Source organism: Lissotriton helveticus, chromosome 3_1, assembly GCF_964261635.1.
Source record: "Lissotriton helveticus chromosome 3_1, aLisHel1.1, whole genome shotgun sequence".
Classification (NCBI taxonomy): domain Eukaryota; kingdom Metazoa; phylum Chordata; class Amphibia; order Caudata; family Salamandridae; genus Lissotriton; species Lissotriton helveticus.
The window spans coordinates 714,179,778-714,198,298 of NC_136061.1; the positions used below are offsets into that span (position 1 = coordinate 714,179,778).

The window sequence follows — 18,521 nt, forward strand, 5'->3', positions numbered from 1 at the left end:
CTGAAAATAAATATTTTTTATATATGTACATCTAAAGGTCGATGGATGAATACATGGGTAAATAAGTGTCTAAATTGATGTTTTTTTTAAGAATTGATTGTATAACTGACTTATTAAGTGTATCTTAGTGAATACAAGTATTAGCGAGAAAAGTTTAAATATGTAAATATCTGTATCAGTGTCTCACTTTGTGTATAAGGGGCTGCATGGATTGGTGAGTAGCTACATGAGTGTCTATATGAGTTATTAGTTGTTTTTTGAGTACGAGAATGAGTGTCTGTATGGTTTGGTGGGGGTATCACTTAGCGCACAGATGCATGAATGACTGACTCACTGTTTGTAAGTGTTTTGAAGACAGCATGTGTGCAGGACTGTATGGGGATGAGTGTGTGTATGGGTGTGTTAGTGAGTGAATGACAGTCTCAATAGTATCTTTATGAGTAACTATATATGTTTTAAACTAGTATATGTGAGTATTGATGTATATAAGTGAGTATATGTGAGAGTGAGAGATTGGAAGAGTTCCTGTATAAATAAGTATGTGTTTCTATAAGTGAGTGTTTAAGAGAGTAAGTATGTGTGCCTTTCTGTAGAAGTAAGTGTAATGGTGTGTGTATAGCTGTATATGCAAGTAAATGGATGTTTGATGTGTGAGTATGTGTGTGAGTAAGTCTATGGATGAGTATCGGTGTGTAACAGGATGTATAGGTGTATGATTACATATGAGTGAGTACATGTTTGAGTGACTATATACAACTGTTGGTAAATGAGTGGATGTGTATGTAGATGTTGGAATTAACTAATAGGTTGTTGTAACTGGTATTGGTATCTCCATTTTTTTGAAAATTTTCGATGTCATTTGAGATGTCATCAGTGATGTCATGAGTGATGTCACTGACCATGTCATGAGTGATGTAATATGTAACGTCATCATCAGTGCATTGCGGGCGAGCGAGTTATAGTTAGCTGAACTAACTATAACGGGGGAATTTCAATGGTTTTGTATGAGTAAAATGTCCAGCTAACTATAACATGTGTTAAACCTATGGTTTTGTTCAGTGAATTTCTAAGGTTTTTTAAATGCTAATTCCTAACTATAACGTGGCTGAAACCTATGGTTTTTTCAGTGAATTTCCAAGGTTTTTTAAATGCTAATTCCTAACCATAACGTGGCTGAAACCTATGGTTTTTTTCAGTGAATTTCAAAGGTTTTGTAAATGATAATTTTTAAATGTATTAATTATTATATTTTTTTATACTGATTTACTACATTGTTTTAAAGTATTTATTTTTAGATATTTTATTTTTTAAATTGCATTACATATTTTTAATAAAAATTGGGGATTTTTTTTGAAAATATTGAAATTGTAATACATTTTATTTTTATTTAGAAGAATTTCCAAGTGAAACCAGTCAATGTTAGCCTAGGGAAGGAAATTCAAATTACTGTAAGTATGGTTAGAATTACTTTTCAGGATCCGTAGTGGGCTGAAAGATGCAGCACTGAGGTCTCCCCTGATAACAAGTGAGTAAATTGGAATCCGTACTTCGGCTGATTTTAGAGGAATTTTTTAAAGTTCCAAAACTCCACACTTAGAAGAATTTCCAAGTGAAACCAGTCAATGTTAGCCTATGGAAGGAAATTCAAGTTAGTGTAAGTATGGTTAGAATTACTTTTCAGGATCAGAAGTGGGATGAAAGATGCAGTACAGAGGTCTCTTCTGATAACAGGTGAGTAAATCGGAATTCATAGTTCGACTGATTTTAGAGGAATATTTGTACATTTCGAAAACAGACACCTAGGGCCCTATAAGGATGGGGGACGGACCTGCGTCCGTCCACCACCCCAGAGGTGGAGGGACCATCCGCAGGGGCAGCGGGGGTGTCCCTCCGTGCAAATTAGGATGTGACCGCCACCCTGGCTGTCACATCCTGTATGTTTAACATTGCGGCGGGTGCTGCTTGTAGCAGCACCCGCCGCAAGGTTAAAAAGTGCATGTTGACCTTTGCATGCACGATGCGGCAGGCACCGCGTGGTGCCTGCCGCTTTGTGCACGCAAAGGCAGGGGGGTACCATAGGTACCCTCCATGTGCACCCTCCACCTCCCCTTCACCCCTGGGGGCCCGCAACGGGCCCCCAAAGAGAAGACCGTATGCCTTTCCACGGCGGAAATGCTGCCGTGGAAAGGCATAGGACCGCCGCCATCCTAATATACCTGCCGGTGTCTGATAGACACCGTCAGCCATGTTAGAGCTTTTCCGCCACGGTCAGAAGGCGACCCCGGCGAAAAAGCTGCGGACTGAAAAAATATCTCCCAGCCATCCTAATCCAGTCCGCAGCGGTTAATCCGCATCCTGGAGGATGCGGATTATCCGCGATCATAATCGCCCCATAGAAACTTTTCTGGTGAAAACCACACAATAGATTCCTATGGAAGGAAATACAAGTTACTGGTAAGTACACTTAGATTTACTTTTCAGGGTCTGTACTGGGCTCAAAGATGCAGCACTGACGTCTCTCGTGATAACAGGTGAGTAAATTGGAATTCGTAGTTCGGCTGATTTTAGAGGAATATTTTGCTCAATAGTGAAGGAAGGGGGCGGGGCCTGAGGTGACATGTGTGTAAACACGCCCTATGGCGCGTTTTAAGTTGGGGAATTAATTCCTCTTCAATCCTGAGGTCCCCTGTGGGCCAACTAGCCCACCAGGTACCTCCAGTTTGCGCCAGGGAGCTGCGTTGCAAAGAAGTGTTCAGAGGCCACGTCCCCTTTTTACAACACTCTGTAACGCAGCTCTGTGGCACTTACTATTGGTACCTGTTGGGCTAGTTGGCCCCTAGGGGACCTCTAGATTGAAGAGGAATTAATTCCCCCAACTTAAAACGCGCCACAGGGCGTGTTTGCACACATATCACCTCAAGCCCCGCCCCCTACCTTCACCACTGTGCAAACACGCCCCGTAGCACGTTCTAAGTTGGGGGATTAAGTCCCCTTGCACTCATCCGCTTACATGGTCAGACCATTCTATGGTCTCTTTTGACCTTTTAAATCCTAGGAAACAGATAGTAAAGAAGACCCCAACCAACAGAACCTTCAGACACTGGCACAAATTATCTCCTAATAAATTTGGTGAAATGCTCACCTGGAATGAGCTGAAATCTGGTCCTGTCACAGTGGACAATCACTATGCGTCCTTTTACAACACGGTGGAAACTTCTTTGGATGCGCTAATCCCGGAGAAAACATCTAACACTGTGTCAAGCCGCATTCAAACCACCTGGTATACATCTGATCTTAGGATGGAGAAGAGAAACTGTAAAAAACTCGAACGTAATTGGCGGCGCACCCAGGATTCTGTAACCAAGGAACTATATAAATTGGCATTTGTTACATATCATAAAAACGTCAAATATGCACGTAAACGCCATATTACTATGCAACTGGAACAATCAGGCAACTCCCCCAAAATGCTTTTTCATATTCTTAATACCTTTGTCAACCGCCAAAGCCCTTAACACAGAAGTAGAACCCACCCAACTCCTCAGTGATAAAATTCCAGACTACTTTCTCTCAAAATATGAGGATATATATATTAACATAACCTCTTCTGATAATAATAAGTGCGACTTTGGCACTGTCCAATCTTTTGATCGTCTCGGACAGGGAACCATTAAAGAATTTCCATTGCTGACAGCTCAGGACACAGAACTTCTATTTAAATTGCAAAATCCGACTCTCCAACTGATCTAATTCCTGCCAAATTTGCTAAAAAATTAGCTGTTGAATTGGCAGAACCTCTCAGTTCCATTTTCAACCATTCCATTAAAAAAGGCCAACTTCCCAAAGCATGGAAAGTTGCTCAAATTATGCCCATTCATAAAAACACCAAATTGGCCTCGGACATCATAACTAATTATCATCCTATTTCTCTGCTACCTCTATACAGTAAACTGCTAGAGAAACATGTTAATACCCATATTTCAGCTTATCTGGAATCCAACAACTGTCTGGACTATTCCCAGTCTGGTTTTCGTCTTGCTTTGGTCGAGGTAACGGATGACATTCGAATGCTGGCGGATGCAGGTCAGGCAGTAATTCTTGTGCTGCTCGACCTATCCGCCGCATTCGATACTATCTCTCACCAAATACTAATGGAAAGATTACGCTCTACAGGTGTCCAGCACACTGCCTTGAACTGGATACAAGATTTCCTGACAGATAAGACACAAATAGTGAACCTAGGCCCTTTTAAATCTAAGATCAGCCATGTCACGAAAGGGGTACCTCAGGGCTCTTGTCTTAGCCCGTCTTTATTCAATGTGTATGTCGCCCCCTTAGCAACTTCTTAGGAAAATTGGGTTTTCCCCAATTTCCTATGCGGACGACACGCAAATGATCTTTACTTACAATAAATATACCCCCAACATCCAGAACGCATTCTTGGAAGGCATGAAAACGATTACCTCCTGGATGAAGAATAACTTCCTGCAGTTAAACGCAGGAAAAACGGAAATCATGCTCTTTAAGGATGCTGTTAATAGGTGGTCTCCTAGTTGGTGGCCAGAAAAACTAGGTACTGCTCCTACACCTAAAACAGTTGTTAAAAACCTAGGGGTCCTAGTAAACAGAGATCCTAACCTGGACGTTCATATAGCAACTATTAAAAAATCCTGCTTCTATGCGCTGAGTTTGTTTCGTAAGATCTTTAATTTCCTTCCAATTAGTACTCGGAAAACACTAATCCATGCCTTAGTTCTTAGTCGCTTGGATTATAGTAATGCTTTGCCGATTTCGGCCAAGGATTCTAACAAAGCTTGCCGTAGTGCAATATACTGCTGCACGTCTGGTGACCAGTGCACCCAGACGAGCCCCATCTCTTCCCCTACTACATAACTTACACTGGCTTACTATTTGGAAGAGAATTCATTTTAAAGTGTGCTGCCTTGTGTTCAAAGGCCTCAATCAGATGGCTCCTACCTATTTGGCTGAAAAATTCATCAAATATATCCCATCTCGCACACTTCGTTCTGAGGGAAAAGGCCTACTAGTCGTTCCTCGAATTAAGCTATCCAGACTGGGAGGAAAATCCTTCACTTACATAGCCCCCCTTCTATGGGATCAGCTGCCTTTGGATCTTTGCCTGAATACCAACTATTTGACATTCAGGAAAAAGGTTAAGACTCATCTTTTTTAGCTCCTATTCTTTTCCTGTGTTGTATTGCTTGTTGTCATCATGCGCGGAAATACTCCATTCGGGGTGAGTCAGGCGCTTTATAAATGTTTTAAATAAATAAAATAATGGCGGTCCCTGGGGGCCAACTAGCCCACCAGGAACCTCAAGTATACGCCAGGGGGCTGCGTTGCAGAGAGGTGTAAAAAGAGGCGTGGCCTCATTACACCTCTCTGCAACGCAGCCCCCTGGCGCGTTTCCAGAGGGGGAACTAAATTCCCTTGAAGACTGGGGGTCCCTGGGGGCCAACTAACCCACCAGGAACCTCCAGTATGCGCCAGGGGGCTGCATTGCAGAGAGGTGTAAAAGGGGCGTGCCCTCATTACACCTCTCTGCAACGCAGCCTCCTGGCGCGTTTCCAGAGGGGGAACTAAATCCCCTTGGATACTGGGGGTCCCTGGGGGCCAACTAGCCCACCACAAACCTCCAGTATACGCCAGGGGGCTGCATTGCAGAGAGGTGTAAAAAGGGGCGTGGCCTCATTACACCTCTCTGCAATGCAGTCCCTTGGCACCTTTCCAGAGGGGGAACTAAATCCCCTTGGATACTGGGGGCCCCTGGGGACCAACTAGCCCACCAGGAACCTCCAGTATGCACCAGGGGGCTGTGTTGCAGATAGGTGTAAAAAGGGGTGTGGCCTCATTACACCTCTCTGCAAGGCAGTCCCCTGGCGCATACTGGAGGTTCCTGGTGGGCTACTTGACCCCCAGGGACCTTCAGTACTCAAGGGGAATTACTTCCCCTTCTGCAAACGCACCAGGGGGCGCGTTTGCAGAGTGGTGCAGGGAGGGGGCGTGGCCTCCTCCCCGATCCCGTTTTTTGGGGGGGTGGTTTGTTTTTAAGATGGGGGGCTGTGTAACCCCCCTTCTTTTTCTTTTTTTTGGGCCCCCCTCAGGCCACTTAAGGCCCCATCCCCGGGGCTGGCCTGCATCCTCTTTTTTTTTTTTTTTATTATTTGGGGAACCCCCCGCTTACATAATATTAAAGACCCGGGGGTGGCAGTCCCCAGGGTTGGGGGCCCCTCTGGACCCCCCATTATTATTAAAGAAAAAGAAGCTCAAGGGGGTGGCGGTCTTTGGGGCTGTGGGGGGGCCGTGAGCCCCCGCATACATAACATTCAAGCCCCGTGGGGTGGCGGTCCCCAGGGATGGGGGCCCCTCTTGGCCCCCCATTATAATAAACAATATTGCCCCCGGGATTTGCCCCCCCCCCCCCCCGGGGGCTAATTAAAAAAAAAAATCAGACTTCGGGTTTTTCTTTTTTTTTTCGCGGGATACGCGTACCGTACGCGTATCCCGCGATTTTTTGCGTGGTTTCCTTCACTGCTTTCTTGTGCCTCAGTTCTACCGAGGCACACGATGACTGTCAACACTTCCTGGTTTGGAGTGTTGACAGCCAATTAGCATAAAGCTTGTGCTCGGAAAGGTACGCTAACGGTACTTCGTCTATAGATATATCTATGATTTTACTTTCCTCAGGAACTATTGAACGGGTTTACACCATTTAAAAAAAAGTGTAATCTGCTAACCAAACTCTACCTTTTTGCCAAATTTGGTGTAATTCCGTTCAGCAGTTCAGTCTGTAGCCGTGTCTAAAGGTCCCTATGGAAATTTGCATGGGGAAAACACGGATTGGGACCCCCCTTTTTTCTCGTCCCTCGCTTCACGAATCACCCCTAAACTTTTGAGGAAGGAGAATTTCGCGAAGATTCGTCAACCGGCGCAAAAGTTATTCCAAATAGAATGTTGCGGATTTCCTATGGAAACTAGGTCCTAACTATAACTACCTACTGGCGACCGCCAGTAGGTAATATGTCTATATATATATAAAAAGAAACAATCAATGCCCCTACTGTTGAGCTCTTTGCCTGAATCATAAACACCGCATTCACACTCACCAAAGGTTAACATCTGTTGGAGAGATGGGCTTAAACTTTGGGTTAAAAAGAGGAACGATACGCCTGTTAGTCCTGATTCCTCCCATAAGTTGGACCCTCAATTCTGTCCAAATACAGCGGGACCTTAGAATATATAAATAAAAAGGTGCCCTACATTTTCATTAGAGGGATACACCACAACCTTCATTCTGTTTCTCTACAGACTGGGTAATCCCTATACTCCACACTATACGCAGTAGTTGCCATAATAAGAAAAAACAAAGCCACAAGGGGATCCTTCCTTTCTTGTTGCAACCCTACAATAAATGACTCACTGCGGTTATTAGATGGAACAGCCACGAACTTCAAAATATCACGTGTAACCAATATCCTGTATACTGGGGCCACTGTATCCCTCTCACATACATGCTGCCATTACACATAAACCGGAGTAATATAGCTTCTGTCATTTGTTATTAAATAATTCTTTGCGGTTTCTCACCAACCGGAATTTTTAAGTAAAACCGCCTACACTCACTCTCCGGGTTAAAACTAAACTTCAGAGCGGGGTAAACCAATCACCCTCCCCCTAAGGATTTAAGTCCAATCTTATCCAACTGTCACCGGAAGTTTTAAGTAAAAATCGCCAGCACTCACTCTCCAAGTTAAAACTAAAACTAAACTTCGTAGCGGGGTAAACCAATCACCCTCCCCCTAGGGATTTACATCCTATCTGACTGGCATGTCCTCAGAGCCCGGGCTTACCTAGCATACAATAAGATGCGATCCTGGTCCTCAATGGCGTGAGCGGCACCTCCGAGATACAGGAATTTTTTGTACACGGAGACCGCGCCCGACCTTCACTTTAATTATACTGCCAAAATCAAAACACCTGTAATGGCGCTTACGTCATCTCCGCAGCACCCGTTCGTTCAGGGTCAACGACAGGGATACGTCATTTCTCCTGCTCTCTCGGTGGGCCCTGCCCTGGGATAACATAGTTAAAGGGGCAATGGTTCCTGCACTCAATCCCAGCCGGCATGCTGACATTCGACCAATTTGGGCCCTTCAGTTCAGGGCTAATTAAACGGGAAACACCACCTCTCCCATCCTTGGTGGACCCCACCCTAAAATATTATGGTTAAAAGGGCAACCATTCCTGTACTCAGTCCTAAATAACAAGCTGATAAGAAATGTAAGTAAATCACCGCGATGGTTACTTTAATGACTATATATTGACAAATAAATCTATTGGGGTATATGACCGCTTAAATTTAGGATAAATGTATATCTTTGTGTACACAGTGCCGACTAAGTTAATGCTAAAGTTATACTTATACTAGGCCGAAGATACTCAATACTGTGTGTACATACATATATAGAACATGTGCATAACAATATATAATGCCAAGCACATGGTATATCTCAATACCAAACCACTTTTTTTCTTTTCTTTACATGGACCTTCCTTCCTTATTGTATGCATTTATTTTCACAATACATCATGCTAAAAGATACTCCCAAACAAGCTGTTTGTATGTGATGACAATTTTTTTTAAATAAAATACCTTATTGAAGAGTGACAGTGTGAGAGTGTATGCACAGCAAGATGAATGTATGGCCGGTACATACATATCATCCGACCGTGGCCCACACCCCACAGAAAACACTCTCTTTCCTGTCACTAAAAAAAATGTTTCTATGATATTCAGACTTCAATGGAAACTCTATTTAACTTTCTACTATACGCATCCAATCCTCCTTCATATTTAAACCATTTCTAATGGTATTGAGAATGCAAATGTAACACTGTGCCCGATTTTTTCTGTTTACTGTAAGGTCACCACCCCTCCTGTTACCCTCCATATGTTCAATGATGAACCACTTAAAATCTACAAGGGTATGTGCTTTTTTTATAAAAATGGTCCACTAGAGAGGCGTTAGGTTTTTTATTTTTAATGGCTGACCTATGTTCCAGTAATCGGACACGGACCTCTCGTGCCGACTCGCCCACATAACCTAAATTGCATGGGCATACCATTAAAAATACATTATTTTTCGTTCTACAATTGTTTCGTGTTCTGGGTCTCAGGGTGTGTCCATTATAAGTATACTCCTTTCCCAGAATATACTGATCGCACATTAGGAAACTATGACATTTATAGTTGCCCACCGCTGTATTGCCTGCAATTGTGAGTTGATGTTGTTTGGGGCCGTCTCTGTATGTATGCACCAGGTCCTGTCTCAGATTGTTATTTCTTTCAAATGCGAACAATGGTTTTTCCAGTTTGCCTAGCTGGTTATCATTTAGGACGCTCCAGGTCGAGTTAATGGCATTTTTAATCTTGTTGCTAAGTTTTGAATATTTTACACAAAGTAGAGTCAACCCAAAGAGAAGTCACTGGGACCTGGGTATGTAGTAATACAGAGAGAGGGGTCCCAGAACGGGAGGATAGATAAAGCACATGAGATACATTTCCTTTAGAGTACAGTGTTATTTAATCACAGAGTACTAACAATAATCTTTAGCTACATTACATGGATAATTTACTTGACCAATAGTAGTGCCCAATGACAGGGAAAGGGACAGGGGGGAAACGTTGAGTGGTAGGAAGTGGTGCAAGGTAGGGAACGTGATGCAGGTCAAACATACTTGTTTAAAAGCAAAAAGAAAACAAAATTTACACCTGGCTTCAAACAGGAGCATCAAATGATCGTGAAATTTTGAGCAACCAAACTTCGTAAGTCATCAGTACAATTCGTGCTAGGGGTAGAAGCTGGTACGGAGCTTGGTAGTCTACTTTTCGACCCAAAAAGGTGTTGGATCAGTAGTCCCTTAGAAAAGGGTCTTCATCAGGACAAGAAGGGGTGATGGGCAAGCTTCCTGGAGTGGGGGCATATAAGCACACAGTTAAGATGGTCCTCATGGGATCCCAAACAAACGCAGGTGGAGAACAGAGGATGATTGAATCAAAACACCTTTACATTATGCAATGCATGAACCATGGGTGTAGAAAGCGCAATAGTCGCTATACCAACGGGAAGTGGCCAACCACCATAGTAATGAAGCGGTTGGCGTGGTAAACATTCAGAACCACCTCGGGTGCAGCCCTTGAAATCATGTTATAAGGGTTTGGCAGTGCACACTAACGCCTGGCAGAGATGATGGGTCTGCCAGGGGGGTTGTTGACATCCTTGTGGACCTTAGGGATAAAGTACAAACACGGTGTTACAGGGTTGTCATTTTTCAAGTATTTGTATTCGGCCTCAGATAGAAGTTTTGCCATTTTCCACTTGACCAATTTCTTATGGAAGTCAATTTTTGTCTTATTTAATGCTGCAGTGTTTGTCCGTTCATAGCATTGGCGGTCATTTAATTGTAAGTATGCTTCCCATCATACTGCTGCCTGGTCATGAGGACCACATTACCTCCTTTGTCGCTCCCCCGGACAATGATGTTTCTATCCTTGAAGAGCCGTGCAACAAGTGCTCGATATTCCTGCGTTAATTTATCCATCCTCTTATTCATATGCATGCAAGTATTCCTCTGCAGTACCTTCAACTGTTTGACAGTATTTTCGTGAAAAATATCAATGGCGTCGCGGGGCATCACCTGGGTAAATGTAGATTGGGGTTTGAATGGTGAAACAGTGGATATACGATTCCCCAATTTGTCAATTTCACCAAGGGGCGATTTCTTGGACACCCGTTCTCCGTATCCGAGCCCATCAGTGTTCCACAACTCCGTAATTTCTTCTGGAACCGGGGTCCCCGGTATGTCTGCCAAGACCTCAAGTTGTTCTGGCATGTTCTTATTCTTATTCATTGTTTTCAACGTGAAAAATTTGCGCAGTTTCAATTTGCGAACAGCTTTGTAAATGTCACATCTGGTGGCTGGGTAATTGAAATTACAGGCCGGTGCATAGGAGAGGCCCAGGCCCAAAATCCATTCCTCCTCCCCAGATAGCTTAAGTGATGTCAGGTTTATTACTGTTCGATTGGAAGGACCCTTCATGATTTCTGATTTGCCACCCACTGACCTCTGCCTTTCTTCGGCGTTTGATAGTTGCCGCCTTTTCCTCACCCTGAGCCTCTGCCTGCGTATGTAGTTTGACCTTTGCCGGTGTAATCTTGCCATATCCTTGGCCTCAATGTCTGTAGTCTTTCCTGACATAAAAAACTAATTTCTTGTCCCGAAGATAGTATGGCTTGGGTACTGGCAGCTGCATTCCTGCGTCGGTCCGTTTCCGATTCGCTCTCTACATCTGAGCTTAATGCTGAGGCAGACGAGTCACTTTGTTGCTTTTGTTTTGCATTGCCTCTCGGTTTCACAACTGGTTTGGGGGCAGGTCGCCGCATTGCATCATATTTCCTAGAAAACGTGAATATTTGCCCCAACTCGTAGTCTGTACGGTCCCTTTGGAACTTAAATGTCTTACATTCCATTATTTTCGCTTCTTCTTTGTTTAAACGTGTTTTCATTTCTTTTAACAATCTTGCTCTTTCTTCCGGTTCCCCCATAGATTCTATTTGTTCATACAGCGTAGCAATTTCACCCAGAAGCACCGCCCTGTCAATATCAGCATATTTGATCAAAACAAGCACTTGCCGGCGGGACGCTTCCAAGTTAATTTCCGCCCACTCCTTCATTAATTCGGGGTTGGGATCTTCGTATGTGGGTGCTGTCAGAATCCGGAGGCCACGGGGTATTCGGTTAACATCAATGTACCGCTGTAGGGATTTTGACTCCCACCATTTAGCCTGCTCACTTCTGGATTTATTTTCCAGTACTTTGAAAATGTCCCTTAATGTGTTACTGCCACTGCTCACTCCCTCATTAGTCCGCCTCCGGATGTTATCGGGGACCGGAGAGTCGTCGGAAAACATAGTCAAAGCTGCTGCTTCCCGATTACGGACGTTGTCAGCCGACATCTCTGCATATATATATATATAAATCCCACGCAAAATCCCTCGTGGCACTCCACTTGGTAATTTTCAAGAATATTTATTTCAAAACTGTGAGGGCCTACGCGTTTCGAACCTGTAGTTCCTTTTCACGGCAGTGTTATACAGTTTGTCCCTTTTTCATTTCATTATTTATAGTGCTACACATTGCAACAGTGCTCCTGTGCTCATGACGAGCTGAGCTCGTCATGACCTCACCCGTTTTTATTGCTGTCCAGCACAGCAGGGGAATCGCTCTAGCAGCGATGCGGTTAACTTATGTCTGTGGGTGAAACAATGTTACGGTGGTGTACAATAGCATCACAACATGGGCCTTTCCTAATGTTAAAGCATTTCAGCATGCTCTGTGTTTTCAAGCCAGCGCCCCAGATCCCGCGAGCGGAATTATAGGGGTCGTGTGTATCATCTTGTTGCTTATGCTCAAATTTCTGGGGCTGAGTGCCCTAACCACCACCCTATGTTTCATCTCAGATGTTTATTATGTTCTTTCATGCGGCCACTGCATTTGTATCGTATGTCTGAGGCCATGTATATCCCTCTTGTGCAAGCAATATATACAAAATTGGCCATCTTTATGTGTATTGCTATCGGGTTGGTGGCTAAGCGGTGTTCCTACATTGCACTACACTGTACATGTCCCTATTCTCGATTTATAACACGATTATGTTCCGGGGTGTAGCCTGTGTATGCATGATCAGTTAGTTAAAAACTAAAAAGAATTGTAATCGTGTGTGTAATGTTTTCGTTTCTAGGGCTGAATGCCCTTAACCCCGCTCTATATTAGACCCTGTGAAATGCAGATTCTCTCACAATCTGTTTGTAACAATAGCGGCCCTTATTGTAGTAATTGCTATATACATAAATAAACTCTAAAACACTCAAAAGCCTGGAATAAACAAAGGTTCTATCAATCAAAGTTCTCTCCATGATTGAATCAAGTCATTTTGTGCCGCAGCTTCTCTCATTTTGACACAGTAGTCTCCCTTAGATATTATTGTTCTGTAGGTGAACATACATTTCTTCGTCCCCATTGAGGCCCAGCGGTTGTTTCGTTTTAAATCTCATGATGAGCTTAGACTCCAGCCTCCTCAATTTCAGCATTCTATTACCACCTCGTTCGTGTTGTGAGATGGTTGCTAATCCGGAGTATTTTATATCCAGACATGTTTTTCCAGGGTGGCAAATGATGTGTTTGGCCAATGCATATGTGTGGTCTCCATTTTGTATAGCACGAACATGCTCCAAAATGCGGATTTTAAGTGGGCATATTGTGCTCCCAATGTACTGTTTGCCACAGCAACATTGGAGCATGTAAACCACAAATGAGGACTCACAGGTGATGTTGTCCCTGATTTCGAAGTTTTTTCCAGCTGGGTCTGTGAGATTTTTCAAGTTTTTTCCAATTTTACAGGCCTTACATGTTCGGCACTTCGTGAAACCCTTGGACCTAATTTGGAGCCAATTTCCAGATTTCTTCATTTCAAAATGGCTCCGTACCAGATGGTCAGAAAGATTCGGTGCTCTGCGGTAAGACGTTAATGGTCTTACCGCCAATGTCAGGATCTTTTTTCAGTAAGTGCCAATACTTTGTCATAATTTTTAGAATTTTATAACTTTCTTTTTTGAACGTCATTATCATGCGCGGTTGTTCCTCCTTTTGTGCTGTGTTTCCTTTCTTTTTGTCTGATCGGTTGGCCTCTTTTTCGGTTTGTTCATCCTTACTTTTCTCTTCTTTGGTTAAGAGGGTTTCTGCTCTGGTTTTCTTTCTCGCTTCCACCTTCCCTCTGTTGATATCTGTCTGTTTCTACCCACGTTGTGCAAACCGCATTTTGGTCTCTGTGAACTTTTTCTCCATTTCACAGTTTTCCGAGCAATTCCACTTCATTCTTAAGAGTTCTCTTCTCCATAGGGTATGCTCCTTTTGAGTTTTTCTGGGTGGAAACTTCGGCCGTGTAACAAGCTATTCGTCGCAGTTTTCTTCCTGTGAACAGTCGTTTGTATTTTGTTGTCCCTAACGTACACCCTGGTATCGAGGAATTCTATTTCTTTAGCACTTATACTATATGTGAATTTAAGTCCCACATCATTGGTGTTTAGTATAGAGTAGAATGTTAAAAATTCCGATTCCGTACCCTTCCATAAGAGAAAGAGATCGTCAAAAAAGCGCAGCCACAATGCCACGTTTGCCATATGTTGGTTGTTTTCTTCCCTCCAAGCTACGCTCCTCTCCCACCTCCCCATCATGAGGTTAGCATAGCTTGGAGATAAGGAAGCTCCCATGGCAGTTCCGCAGCACTGTGCATACACCTTCTTGTTGAACAAAAACACATTGCTGTGAAGGCACAACGTGATCATTTCAACCAGCATCTTTAAATGTTCAAATTCATTTACTGACCGTTGTTGAAGAAAGTATTGGATCGCCTGTATGCCAATGTCATGGTTGATGGAAGTATACAGTGATATGACATCAATTGTCACTAGAAGATATGTGGGCTGCCATTCTGTGTCCATAAGTATACGTAGGAAGTCGCCTGTGTCCTTTAAATATGAACTCAGCGTTGGTACAATTGGAGCTAGGAAATGGTCTACATAAATTGAGATGTTTTCGTAGAGGCTTCCGCAGCTGGATATAATTAGTCGTCCTGGAGGTTTGTTAAGAGTTTTGTGGACCTTTGGAAGGAAATGTATGGTGGGCGTGATAGGATTGTCTACCATTAAAAATGTCCTTTCCTCTTCCGATATAAGGCCTTTATCTTTCCATAGCTCTAGTTTCTTCCGCAGATCAATCATGAAATCTTGGGTGGGATTCCTTTGTAATACTTTGTAATTGTTTTTATCATTCAATTGTCACATGGCTTCCTCTATATAGTCGTTCTTCTCCATGACGACTATATTTCCGCCTTTATCGGCAGGTTTTATCTCGATAGTGTTGTTGTTCTTCAGGGATTGTATTGCCATGCGTTCTTTTCTGCTCAAGTTTTCTGGTTTTTTGTTCCCATTATTTCGCATTTTTTCAAGATCTCCCACCACAAGATCATAGAAGATGTCTATCTTGTTCCCCGGATTTAAGGCAGGGCAGAATTTTGATTTACTTTTAAATTCTGTGGCTATTCGTTTCCCAGTTTCTATGCCCATTTCTTCCAGTACTTGTGTATTCGGGATCTGTGAGGCACTTGTTTCATTTGCTAACTCATATGCTGTGCGGAGCTGTGGTATTTCCGCTATCTTATGACTATCCGAGTCTTTAGATGGCGCCCCATGACTTGGAGCCATTCCTCTGTACTTTGGAAATTTCGTGAAGTGTTTTTTTTTATTTGAGTTTCTTATATATTTGTAGAGATCTATTTTGGTGTCTACAATATCCTGGTGTATCTCTGGGCAAAATGATAACCCTTTGTTGAGGAGATCCTTTTCACTCTCGGTTAGTGTATATCTAGAAAGGTTGATTACTAGGTCGGGGGGTTTGTTTTGTAGTTGTTTCAGTGGGGTTACTTCCTTATTACTGTGCGGGTTCTCAAATTGTATCCACCGCTTCTGTCGCTTGCTTCTCCTTGTTTTTCGTCCTGATCTCTTGAGGGAAAGAATCCCCTGCCTCTTGCTCTTGTTCGGCCCGCCACTCGGCCTCTTGGTTTGCCCCGAGGTGTCTGCTGCTCTTGGTATAGCAGCTTCAGCTCCTCTAAAAAAGAAAACTTCCTCGGCCCTCTTGATCTTTGCTCGCCTTCGCTCAAATCTGATTCTGTTTCACTCGCAGATTGCCCAGTGGTTACATCAGTGTTTGTTTTCCATTGTTGTTTAAAGACCTCATATTTCCTAGCAAACGTTAGAATTGTGCCAAACTCATAGTCGTCTTCGTCTCTACGAAACTTCCTTTGTTTTCTATTTTGACTTCGTCCTCGTGTTTATCAAGATTTTTTTCCCATATCCGTTCTTAATTTTTTCATTATGCCACTATCTTCTTTTAGGGCAGTTAGTTGACTTTCGATCTCCGATATTTTCTGATGTAGTTCTTCCACTTCCTTTCTCGCATATTTGATGATTATTAGCATCATGTTGCGGTAACATTCAATATTACTCCTTCCCCATTCCTCCAGCATATCAGGCTTCGTGTCTGGGTGATCTGGGAGCGTGAAGATACGCAAGCCTCTTGGTACCATATTACACTCTATATATTTTTCTAGTGTAATTATTTCCCACGATCTAGAAATTTATTTCTGCATTAGTTTTTCAAGTTGCAAAAACAACTGTTTTGAGGTGTTTGTGGCTGATTGCGTATCTTTTCTCGTCTCATCTCGGCGTTTGGTTGTTGCCGTGCCCCTTTGGAACATGCTTTCAGCTTTCAGCCTTCGTCATTCTTTTAGCTTCACGTTCTTCCATTGCTTCACAAGTGTTCACTTCATTTTAATAAGCTCAAGTCCAGCCCCAGTGCTCGATATCTGCAGTCACTTTGCACTCTACGGGACAGTTGCTAACACCAATGGTTCTTTCGTTTCAGTAGGAGCCCCGTTGATCGGGCCCCAAATCACTGTTTGTGTGATTTTACCAAGCGAGGTTTGCTGAAAGAATTGTTTCCCTTTCAGATGGACACGGCTTCTCAGTAGCCGGTCAATTCCTTCTCTCACCTTACTTCGGCACACACAACAGACACCCACCAGCAGTCGCTTACCTGGGAGACTCCCGATCGTGTCCTTGTCCTCTGACCCAGCACGTCGGCGCTCGACCAGTTCGTGGCAGGATGATATGTCGTTTTGCTTTAACTCCGCTTCCCGTTGCTTTACTTTGAGGCGTAGTGCACATGAAACATATATATATATATTATTTTATTTTGTTGCACAGAATAAGGACATGCAGTTATCACAGCTTCTGGCCCACAACCCTTCCGGGGCAGGCCGCAACACAGTTATTCGCCTTAATCACCGTACAGGTAGTACACAGCCTCAGGGCCGACAACCCGGGGGTCCGGCGGCGCTTGGGTACATCTGAGATTTATTATGTAGCATAGGTCTTACCAGTGGGCGGCCACCCGTCATTCTGTGCGTTTTTCTATTTTCGCCCCCCCCCAACAAACCTTAAACTCCCTCTGAGCCCCCCCTCAAACCTTGTCTGTGGCCTTCCCCATGTGTCTCGCTCCTTCTAGCCTAGCCATCTCTGCAACGACCGTGTATGCACCCCGTCCCACCCATCTATCAGGACCAACCCAGTGATGGCAAAGGGGCCTTGAACGGGGGGGTCCGACCCTCAACTACGCCTCCCACTCCCCTACTAGTGAAGAAATCGGGTGGTGTGTGTCCTACCCTGTGAATCTCTCCCCCATGGAATCCCTGCTCCTCCAACCCCTCCCCCCTCAAGTTCCGTACTCCCCTGTTATCCTCCCCCCCTGATGTCTGCTTCCTAGTCCAAATCGTGTGTGGGATCAGCTGCTGCCCCTGAAGGGGTTCTGTCTGTGGTGCCCTCGTTTTGCTGGCCCTGCAAGTAGGTCCCATAAAGGGCCCAGAAGTTCTTCATGCGGGATTTCGGGGGTAGCAGCTCACTGTATGCCTCCGTCTGCGTGGAGCAGTATAGCATGTCTCTCGCCCATCTAGCCTTGGTAGGAAGAGGGCCCCGCATCCAACACTGAGCTACCACCCTTCTCGCTAGCAGCATCCCCATGTCCGTAAGTCTGCGCAGCGCCCTCTGGAGTCTTTTTGAGTTGCCAATTAGTGCTAATCCCGGATCCAAGTCTAAGTCGACCTCCAGAATCCTGCTCACTTCGGAGAAAATGTCTCGCCAAAAACTTTGTATCCCCGGGCAACTCCATGCCAGGTGCAAGAAGTCGGCGTCTGCCGCTCGGCAGCGCTCACAGTGCGCCTCCGGCCGCAGCCCATATCTGTGAAGTCGTGCTGGGGTGTAGTACACCCTTTGAAGGAACTTAAAGTGTATGAGTCGGTGTTTCCCATTTAGGGAAATACGCTTTGTGCTTTCGCAGCAATAGCTCCACGTCAAGTCATCGAGTGAGGTTCCCAGGTCCCTCTGCCACTCTAAGCGAGCTTTCATAAGTTGATGTTCCCCCTGAGTTCTCGCTATACCGTAAAGGTTCGTCAAAAGTTTCTTGGGGTCTTTGTGGGAGATCACATATGTTAGTTCCGGCACGTCCGGAGGCTCCGACATATCTGGACCCAGGAGTTCGGCAAGGGCGCTCCGAGTCCTGTGGAAGTGGAACCTCTGGAGTAGCGGAGGGGCGACTCCGTCTCCCCGCGCCTGGTCCCAGGTTTTGGCCGTGCCGTCGTGGAAGAGGTCTCCCGCCTTGCTCAGCCCCAGTTTCGCGAGTTCCCGTGTGGTCGCCTTGTCTGCCATGGGAGGTAGCCAGCGCATCCACTCAAGCGGCATCTCCGGGGAATATAGCAACGCCCCTCCCCGGCGAAATAGGAGTGAGTGCCACGCGTGATTGGTAGAGGATATGGAGTCCAATATCCC

At 44.4% G+C, this 18,521-nt stretch overlaps 1 long non-coding RNA gene across 1 annotated transcript in view; it reads right to left on the reverse strand.

The window, feature by feature from the left end:
* Positions 1-8,114, reverse strand: part of LOC144822880 (uncharacterized) — a 69,044-nt gene extending 60,930 nt beyond the window's left edge. Inside the window, exons 1-2 of the long non-coding RNA XR_013608714.1 lie at positions 7,872-8,114; positions 3,143-3,293 (exon numbers count right to left, since the gene is read on the reverse strand). This is a non-coding gene — a long non-coding RNA (uncharacterized LOC144822880). The remainder of the gene's footprint in view (positions 1-3,142; positions 3,294-7,871) is intronic.
* Between the last annotated feature and the right edge of the window lie 10,407 nt (positions 8,115-18,521).